This window comes from Mytilus galloprovincialis, chromosome 1, assembly GCF_965363235.1.
Source record: "Mytilus galloprovincialis chromosome 1, xbMytGall1.hap1.1, whole genome shotgun sequence".
Lineage (NCBI taxonomy): Eukaryota > Metazoa > Mollusca > Bivalvia > Mytilida > Mytilidae > Mytilus > Mytilus galloprovincialis.
In genome coordinates this window covers 107093928-107104488 of record NC_134838.1, presented here as the reverse complement: position 1 = coordinate 107104488, position 10561 = coordinate 107093928, and the positions used below count along the sequence as shown (strand labels likewise).

General features: G+C 34.7%; 1 long non-coding RNA gene across 1 annotated transcript; it reads left to right on the top strand.

The window, feature by feature from the left end:
* The first annotated feature begins 439 nt into the window (after window positions 1–439).
* LOC143053511 (uncharacterized) lies at window positions 440–1890 on the top strand. Its single transcript, XR_012971397.1, has 3 exons — window positions 440–667; window positions 802–909; window positions 1485–1890. It is a non-coding gene; the product is annotated as an uncharacterized LOC143053511 (long non-coding RNA).
* Window positions 1891–10561: the final 8671 nt, after the last annotated feature.

The following is a 10561-nucleotide window of genomic DNA, read 5'->3' as shown; positions in this document are numbered from 1 at the left end:
AAGATGTATAAGTACTGAAACCGTTGAAGAGCTAAAGAGGAGGAGTATACGGCATTTTTAGAATTCCAAGACATAGATCCGTTAAAGATAATTAAACATGTAAGTACACGATGGCTCTCTCTTAAGCGATGTATATAGACCGTACTTTACACCACTGGACAGCACTTTTATACCACTTGAAAAGTCACAAGGATGTTGAAAAGGAAAGCCAAATTAAACGGGTTGCAAATCTGCTAGACACCCGAGAACTGAAAATGTATTTTCTTTTTCTGAATGATATATTGGAATCAATGAACGACTTTAACACAGCATTTCAGATAACAAATAAAATTATGGACACGAATTTACAGCAATAATATCATTTCTATCAGCTTTGATATATATATATATATATATATATATATTAATGTATACATATTAATTCCAGAATGATGCATCATAGATTGGGGTACTCCATGATCAGGTCAAAAGGTTGCTGAGAATCTTCATGAAAAGATTTGTGAAGACGTCAGTCATTGTTGTACACACAGACTAACACTATAGTTCCATATAATGTTGGCGCCAATTTTCTTCCTGACAATAAACTTGTTGTGGGACTGCCATGCAGAGGTTTCCCTGCAGACCACCAAGATGAAGTTGGTGTTGAAACAGAAAAAAAATTGTACAGGTTGGTATTACTTCTTAGTTTCAGTTGTTGTTTTGTTGTTGTGTTGTGTACTTATGTAGGTATATTAAAAGATGCAAACTGTCATATGTTAAGTGTACATGATCAATCACACACATTATATTTATATTTTTCAGAACAGCCTTGTTTCTAAGATGGTTGACTAGTTTCAATTCTCAGACACCACCTTACAGGACAGTGCCTTTATCAACCCTAAGATGAAATGCAAGCTAATATCTGACTCTGTGAGTCTTTCTATAAATTATCAAGAAATTAATATTTTTCCTGGTGGAAATCTGCACACACATGAACTTACTACATGTTTACTAAAAGAGGGACGAAAGATACCAGCTGGATAATCAAACTCATAAATTGAAAATAAACGGACAACGCTCTGGCTAAAAATAAAAAGACAAACAGACAAATACTAGTACAGAAGACACAACATAGAAAACATTACAGACTAAGCAACATGTGCCCAGGTGCTCCGAAACGGTAAGCAGATCCTGTTCCACATGTGGCACCCGTCGTGTTGCTTATGTTATTATAAATCCGGTAAATAGTCTAATTCGGTAGGTCACATTCTTGAAGAGGGAAGGGTATTGTAGTTACGGCATAAGGAACATATCATACTAGTTGTGACGTAATAAATCAAATCAAATATATTATTTATAATAAATAAATCTAATCAACTGGCCATAAATAACATATTAGTTACAAAGAATCAAAGTTGCAATCAAAACGACATGTGTGAGAGGAGAACTAGCTATTTGATAATGTATTCAAGGTATTCAAATTATCATTCTTCTTTCTTTTTCAGTTTCAAATCTAGCAAACAGGTTTCCACAGGCCATAGGGGATGGAAATACAACAGAACTACTTGCTCAGTTATCAGAGTACCAACTGTCTTCTCCTGATGAACTATCCAGCTTTGACCAGGACATTTCAAAATTATGAGGAGCAATGGCAAATGTAGATAACATTTTCAATGACAAAAAACGTTTCAATATACTTTCAAAGCTTGCTAAAGCATTTCTAGTTCTGCCAAAAAGTATTGCTGATTGTGAATAAGCCTTTTCTGTAATTAAGTAGATATACAGAGAAATTTCTATCTGAACTTAACAACGACACATTATGTGCATTGTTGTCAGTCATGCAAACTGGCAGTTGCTTTGAGTGTGTGCCTAGTTGTGTCACTATTGGATAGAATAAAAGTTTACAGTAGATTATTGGGGTTTTATTTACATTGAAAAAAATGTATTATAGATATAAGAAGATGTGGTATGAGTGCAAATGAGACAACTCTCCATCCGTGTCGCAATTTGTTCATATTAAAAAGAACGCATCTACGGCACGCATTTTTACACGCTTTTTTTACATGTCATTTTCAGAGGTTGGCAAGTATGCACCAGAGTGACATAAACACTTCCCCAGATAAAGAGTACAGATTAGGTAAAATACAAATATAACAATTTACTAAATGAAAACAGCAAAATTGAAAACCTTATTCCTCTGCTGCGGTTGGCACCAGGAACACAAAAAACTCAAAAGCTAAGGCATCGTCAAGACCAAATACAACCAAGAGATACATTAAAACAAAGACACAGAAATTGAAAACTGTAAAGTAAATAACATTATAAACAACGTCAGCACCTGGAATCTATAACTCGGCATCATCTTGTGCTATTTGAGAAGTAGACAATATTTATCATTTATGTCTTGGTAAAATTTGGAAAATTTGTTTGTTGGCTTTAAAATCGAAAATGAAGAACGCAAACGTGCCCTACTCCTTCACTACGCTGGGGAGAGTGTGTATGACATTTATGATGCAGAAAAGGGGGAAACTGAAGCTTCGTATACTGCCACAAAGCAAGTGCTAACTACGTACTTTGAACCGAAGAAAAATACTCAAATGGAGGTATATAAATTCCGTACACATAAACAAAAAGAAGGACAATCACTTGACGAATTCGTAACAGAACTAAGAAAAATAGCAAAAACATGTGAGTTCACAAACGTTGATAAGGAAATCCTTTCACAAGTTATACAAAATTGCAAGTCTAACAGATTACGCAGGAGAGCTCTGCGAGAGCCAGACAAAACTCTGAATGATATATTAACACTTGGAAGAACTCTTGAAATGGCTGACACTCAAGCTACTGAAATGGAGAGAGAAACAACTGTAAACAAAATTACAAACACAAACAAGACATATCCAAAGACAAATTATAAACAACAAAGAGGTCAACAGGCATCATCATCATATCATAATCCAAATTACTCTAATCGCCCAACTAGACAGACACAATGCAGAAATTGTGGTTGCCAATTTCCTCATAAAAATGGACCGTGCCCAGCAAATGGCAAAACATGCAATGCATGTCACAAACAAAATCACTTTGCTAAAGTATGTCGAGGCAAAAGCAAACAAAATAAATACACAAGAGACAGACGGGTACATGAAATACAGACAGAAACGTCCCAAAGAGAATCATATCAAGCAAGTCTGGATAGTTCAGATGAAGAATATTCATATAGTATTAAAGAGGCAGTATGCTCAATAAAGAAATCACCCTTCACTATGATCAAAGTAAATAACACAACATGTTCAATGATGATAGACACTGGTGCGACAGTCAATATCTTGGATGATAAAACACATAAAAACATTGGCTCTCCAAAACTTAACAAAAATGACATAAAACTTTTGCCTTATGGAGGGGGCAAACCTCTTGAAGTCACAGGAGCATGTGAGCTAGGAGTAGAAACAAAACACAAATATGGTGTACACAAGTTTTACGTAGTGAGAGGCGGACATGGCGCATTGATTGGCTATCCTACTGCATCACAACTAGGACTTGTTAAAATAATTCAACCGATAAGTATACAAGCTCCCGAGAAGAGGTATCCTGATGTGTTCAGGGATGAAATTTGAAAATACACAGGTGGTTCAGTAAAACTACATATTGACACTGACATCAGACCGGTTGCGCAAAGAAACAGAAAAACAGCATTTCACATTAGACCAAAGGTAGAGAAGGAAATACAAAAATTACTAGATCAAGACATTATAGAGAAAATAGGGAATACCCCAACACCCTGGGTGTCACCGATTGTAACACCACCAAAGAAAAACCCTGAAGAGATACGTCTGTGTGTAGATATGCGTGAGGCCAACAAGGCCATTATAAGAGAAAGACATTTATTACCGACAGTTGAGGAGCTCATTCATGATTTAAATCACGCTTCAGTCTTTAGTAAACTAGATTTGAGAGCAGGATATCACCAACTAGAACTACAAGAGCCCTCTAGATATATCACAACATTCAGTACACACATGGGATTATTTAGATATAAGAGACTTAATTTTGGCATCTCTTCAGCATCAGAAATTTTTCAAGAGACAATTAGGTGCGTAATACAAAACGTACAAAATGCAAAGAACATTTCAGACGATATCATTATATATGGAAAATCTCAAGAAGAGCACGACGAAGCTCTTAACGATACACTACAAGCTCTACAAAGAAACGGGTTAACAGTTAACAAAGCCAAATGCGAGTTTAACAAGAGTAAAGTTACATTTTTTGGAGTCGTATTTTCAAAAGAGGGTATTTCACCAGACCCGAGTAAAGTCAAGGCAGTCAAAGATGCCACACCGCCAACGACAGTTCCAGAACTTCGTAGCTTCCTTGGAATGACAAATTATTCATCTGGATTTATAAGAAACTATGCTTCTATTTGTGAACCATTAAGAAGGTTAACACGACACAACATGGACTGGGAATGGACTCCTGAGTAACAAAACGCATTTGACAATCTTAAAACTGAGTTATCTAGTGAGACAGTAATAACTTATTTCAATCCTTCTCTACAAACAGACATATATGTTGACGCTAGTCCAGTTGGACTTGGAGCAATTATCTCTCAAAATCAAAAGACAATAGCATATGCAAGCAGAGCATTAACAGATGTAGAGTCCAGGTACAGTCAAACAGAAAGAGAGGCACTGGCCATATTATGGGCCTGTGAACATTTTGACATTTTTATCCGAGGAGCTAAAAATGTAAATATCATAACTGATCATAAGCCGCTAGAGAGGATATGGCAAAAGGCCAAAATACCACTGAGAATAGAACGATGGGGTTTACGTCTGCAACCCTATAAGCTTACAATCAAGTATCAGCCAGGGCGTGATAATTCTGCAGATTACATGTCCCGTCATCCTATTGCTATGTGTAGCAAGACGCGATCACACGAGGAAAAGGTTGCTGAACAATATGTGAACTTTATTGCAAATCAGGCAATTCCAAAAGCAATGTCGCTAAGCGAAGTCAAAGGCGGAAGTTTGACCGATAGAACACTTCAAAAAGCTATTGAATTAACAAGAAATGGAAAGTGGTACGAGTTAAAGAAATTAGATGATCCCAATTTAGATATTCAAGAACTTCAAGTATATCGCAGCATTCAAGATGAACGTGTTGTTCATGATGAAAACATTTCACTTAGAGACAATAGAATTGTTATGCCAATGTCACTTCGTGACCGTGCAGTTAGTCTTGCACACGAAGGCCATCAAGGATTAAAAAAGACAAAAGCGCTCATCAGATCAAAAGTTTGGTTTCCCGGCATCAACGACAGAGTAGATTCACTCATCAAAGATTGCATAGCATGTCAAGCTCTAACACGTTCTAAGCTAATGGAACCACTCAGAATGTCAGAAATGCCAGGAGAACCATGGACTGCACTAAACGCAGATTTCTGTGGTCCACTACCGTCTGGAGACTACCTATTTGTGATAACAGACGAATATTCTAGATATCCTGTAGTTGAGATAATAAGATCCACATCAGGTCACACTGTCATACCAGTGTTGGACAAAGTGCTGGCGGCATATTGGATTCCAAAAATACTAAAGACCGACAATGGAAGTCCGTTTAATTCATATGAATTTAGAGAATATGCTGCCAGCATAGGATTTTCACACAGGAGAATCACGCCAAGATGGCCACGGGCTAATGCTCAAGCAGAATCGTTTAACAAACCCATGATGAAAAACATAAAAGCAGCAGAGGTAGAGAGGAAAAGTTGGAAACAATCAATGTATAGATTTTTACGACAATACCGCAATACTCCACATAGTTCAACAGGAGTAAATCCTTTCAAATTGCTGTTCGGAAGGGAAACAAACACAAAATTACCGAGCATACCAAAAGAAAAACGACCAGAACTAGATGAATATGCACGCCAAAACGATGAAAACGCAAAGACACGAATGAAACATTTAGCTGATCTGAAAAATAAAGCTAAGTCAAATGACATTGAAGAAGGAGACACTGTGTTAATTAGAAATGAAGTTAAGAAGAACAAATTAACACCGATATTTGATCCAAGACCTCAAACCGTCATCAAGAAAAAAGGAACCATGATAACTGTTTCGGACAGCGAAAAGCAAACAACACGCAATGCTTCATTCTTCAAAAGTACAAAACACAGTGCCAAATTCTCCGATCAATTGGATGAAGAAGAAGAACTCGATATTGAAATTCATCCGAAGGAGGAAAACAAATCTCCAATTCAAAGTCGTCCAACACGTATCCGCAAACCACCATGATATCTTCAAGATTATGAGTGTAAAGTGAGGGGCATAATAATCCCCTAAATATGCATTCAAAACAGGATATTGTGATGGGGCATAATAATCCCCTTTTAAAAGTGCATAATAGTTATTGTTCATTATAGAAATTTAGTATTAGTTATTCAGAAATAGATTTGCAATGTGTGATGACCAAAACCTGATGAACATTTCAGATGAGATCTACAGAAAAAAACTTTCAGACAAACAATACAAACTTGAACATTTGATTGCTTAACTTTTATATTGACATTTAATTATTTCAGTAATTACAAATACAAAATTAATAGACAATCAATAATATAAATCCGTCCGATATTTATATTTGTTTATATGATCATAATACTCATTGTTTCATTTGCATAATATAAAAGTTCTCATCCATACATTTATTTAATCATTTTTCTTGTGAAAAAGATATATGTCAATCATTTTTCTATTTTTATTTTGTTAAATGATAATCTAGTCATAGAAAAGATTTTCTAGTCATTTTAGAATCTAGTCTTTATTTTAAATTTTATAATTCTCTTTTGAAATTTATCTTATTATAGATTCATAAATTCAACAAAGGGAGGAATGTAATATCCTACTTTATCATTGTAAGAATTGAGTTATCTTTCTTGGGACACAGACCTATGTAGTTGTACTACATATCTGTTCCGTATCTGTTTTGTATAATACTATGATTATGCTACTTCCCTATTAAATCCATGTGCAAGTCCATTGTCTTTGTCTGAACGCCTAAACCTATAAACTACCAGAATATCACAGTACTTTTGGAAGAATTTCTTAAAAGACGGGAGGTTCTTCTGAACCCTGGCTCATTCATTTTTTGTTTAGAAAATAAACAAAATAAATAAATAACCACTGATGAACTTTAATAACGTCTAAGAATGAGGTGCAGGATCTTGGCTATAAAAATTGTTAAGAAATCTATACTCAATACGCGAGTGAAGTTGGAAGATTGCTGTTATCGTCATGAACAATGTTGACTGTTGTCCCCCTGACTATTTTTATGTGTTCGTTTTGCTCACATATTGTTGCCAATATAATTGAATTATATGAGACTGTCATACAAGCGAAAAGTTTTACTAGCTATTAAACCAGTTTTAATCCGGCATTTTGTACATACGGAAATACATATACCAAGTCAAGGCTATGACAGTTATTTTCCATTCGTTTCATTTGGTTGGGCTTTATATTTTACCATTTGATAAGGGACTTTTTCTTGGAGTTCGGTATTTTTTGTCATTTTACCTTTTATAATATGCAAATTGAAATAGTTTCGTTTGTCAAAGATTCTAGTACTGATATGACTAGTATAAAATGGAGGCTAAGAAATCTGTATCTATGGCTACTTTAATCTCGAGTTCAGGACGATACATCAATTGGACCCGATTAGAATTTTAAAAGAAAGAATATCATAATTATGTACCTGTTTTTTGAAAATTGAATTATATAGCTGCTTTAATCTTCTTGATTTACAATTCTTAAAGAATTCCGATTCATGTGAAATTGAAAAGGGTTGACAAGGAGTGGCGCACATAGAAATTGCAAACACCGCCTGTAAAATTATAACTCAAAATTTAACAAAAACATAACAAGTATGTTGTCATTGATTTACACCAGCATACTTATAACTTGTTCTTGGTGTCACAGGCTTTATTCTCAGATTCATTTATTTTAATATATTTTACGAATGTATCTCAAACAGTAAATTTTTAGCTACCCTATTTATTTGATACATGGCGGTGTAAAGGGTAAAAAATGAAGGTTTTGACAGACTTTGTTTCATGGAATGACCGAGATTTAAAATTGTCCAAAATTTCTTTTGAGTTCGTCAGAATTCTCTTATGGTTAATGACACACGCGAGTTAACGTCATAACAGTATTTTTGTAAAAAGTAAAATAAAAAAAAAAAACGAACCACAGTATTTCTGTTAAAAGTAAATTAACAAAAATACCGAACCACAATATTTCTGAAAAAAACATAAAATAACAAAAATACCGAACTTCGAAGAAGCCTTCATTGGAAAGTCAATGGGCAAATAGCAAAATCAAATGCTCAAACACACAAGCATTAGCCTTTCAAAAAGGGCTAAGTCGACTCATAGTTGATGAAAATGGAAAGTGCTAGATCGCTTTGTAGATTAATTCATTTACTAGAATAGCCACGTCCATCAATCAACAAATTTTACCACACACGTGAGGTCACACGCTATGAAGTAGTATATATCGTTTAACGTTGTTGTTTACGAAACTCCAGAAGATTCGACTATTTATAGATAAAAGTTACCTGTGTACCAATATCATGAATATGCATGATTAATGACCAGGCAAAATCTAATTGCTAAAATAGAGAGGACAAATCTGATACTCTACGGGATTGAAGGACATTTACTAGGTTTGGATTGTCCTAACCAATCAATAAACTTTGATTATTCACGTCTCGTAATATCTTCCAATCAGGTAGCAAGAAAAATTCACGCACTGACTGTCCATCGTTCAATTCTTAATCTCGACTCCTAGGAGTCGATAATCAAAGGAATGGATACAAATTGTCATATGTATTCCATGTGTTCACTGCGGACAACATTTTGGTTAATCTAACCTACAGGTCCGTAGTTGAACATGTAAATGAGTCGGCAATGTACCATTGTTCTTACGGAGTGTTGTGAATTAAGTTTTTGGTATCAAAGACAAACACGATAAGTACTTATATTTTTTGCTCAATGGAATATGTAATGAGGCAATACAGAAAATATGATATGTCAATATCCCTTCCTTATCAACGGTAGGATTAACCGATATTTTAACTATTCATAATTCAGATATAACACTGGTAGTATTAGGATATACATACAAACACAATGTTGTTTGAAGCTTTTCAGGAAGAACAGCAACATATTTGTCGTGATTATAAACATGTTTTAAGAGCTTTTAATTTTTTTAGGACTTAGATATAACATTTACACAATATTTCAACTTGTGGAATCTACGTTGTATCAAAGACCTAATTGCTTTATATAAGCTCATCATAGATACCAGGATTAAATTTTGTATTGACGCCAGACGCGCGTTTTGTCTATAAAAGAATCATCAGTGACGCTCGAATAAAAAAAAAGTTAAAAAGGCCAAATAAAAGTTGAAGAGCATTGAGAACCACAATTCCTACAAGATTTGTCAAATACAGCTAAGATAATCTATTCCTAAGAAAGAAAAGCTTTAGTATTTCAAAAAAATTCAACCATTCCGAAATGTTTATATAGTATCAAGTTTTCTCGTATTGTTCTTTGTCTAGCGTAATCCTCACATCATTATCATTTTAAAGTTTTGGTTCAATTTGACGTGTTTTGTTTCTTATAATTAAGGTTCACAAGTTATCACCTTCCGTAAATTTTATGTTTAGATCAGCAGTAATTACATGGCTTGAGGAGTTGTGAATATATTGAGAACGGGAACAGTCACATGTCATAAGGGTTTTCTATGGGGTTTTTCTTATAAATCAAGGACTGTGCGATGCTTGTTATCAGTTAAATATTTAGTTGCAATGGGTTTGATGAAACTGTAGGAGACATTAGGAACATGCTATTTTGTTGATTTTGTATTTACATTGTGTCAAAGATCAAATTTATTCGTTCAGTGTATGTAAATTGTTTGTGTTAATATGTCTATTGATTGAGTTAAGCCATTTCAATTGATATTTTATAGTACGTCTTTCTATATTCCTATGTAACACATGTTTCAGGTAAGGGTGAAGATTGGTAACAATTAAAAAGTTTAAACCCGCTGCATTTGTTAGCACCTGTCATAAGTCAGAAACCTGATGTTCGGTGGTTGTCGTTTGTTGTTTATTTATATAGATTAGACGTTTTGTTTTCCTGTTTGGATGGTCTTACACTAGTCATTTATGGGGCCCTTTGTAGCTTGCTGTTCGGTGTGAGCCAAGGCTCCGTGTTGAAGACCGTACTTTGACCTATAGGTTTACTTTTACAAATTGTGACTTGGATGGAGAGTTGTCTCAAGTAGACCATGATGATTCAATACTTTAACTCTGAGCTAGGTGCAACAAACATGTTTAACCCGTCCCATTCTGTAGGTGTCTGTTCCAAGCCCTAAACTTGTAATTCAGTGGTTGTCGTTTGTTGCTGTATATGTTTTTGTTCATTGTTCTGTGCATGAATCATGTCGGTTTTATTGTTGTCATCTTAGGGCATTTTTCGTACTATTTTTAGAAAGATCACTGAAAATATTAATCTCAA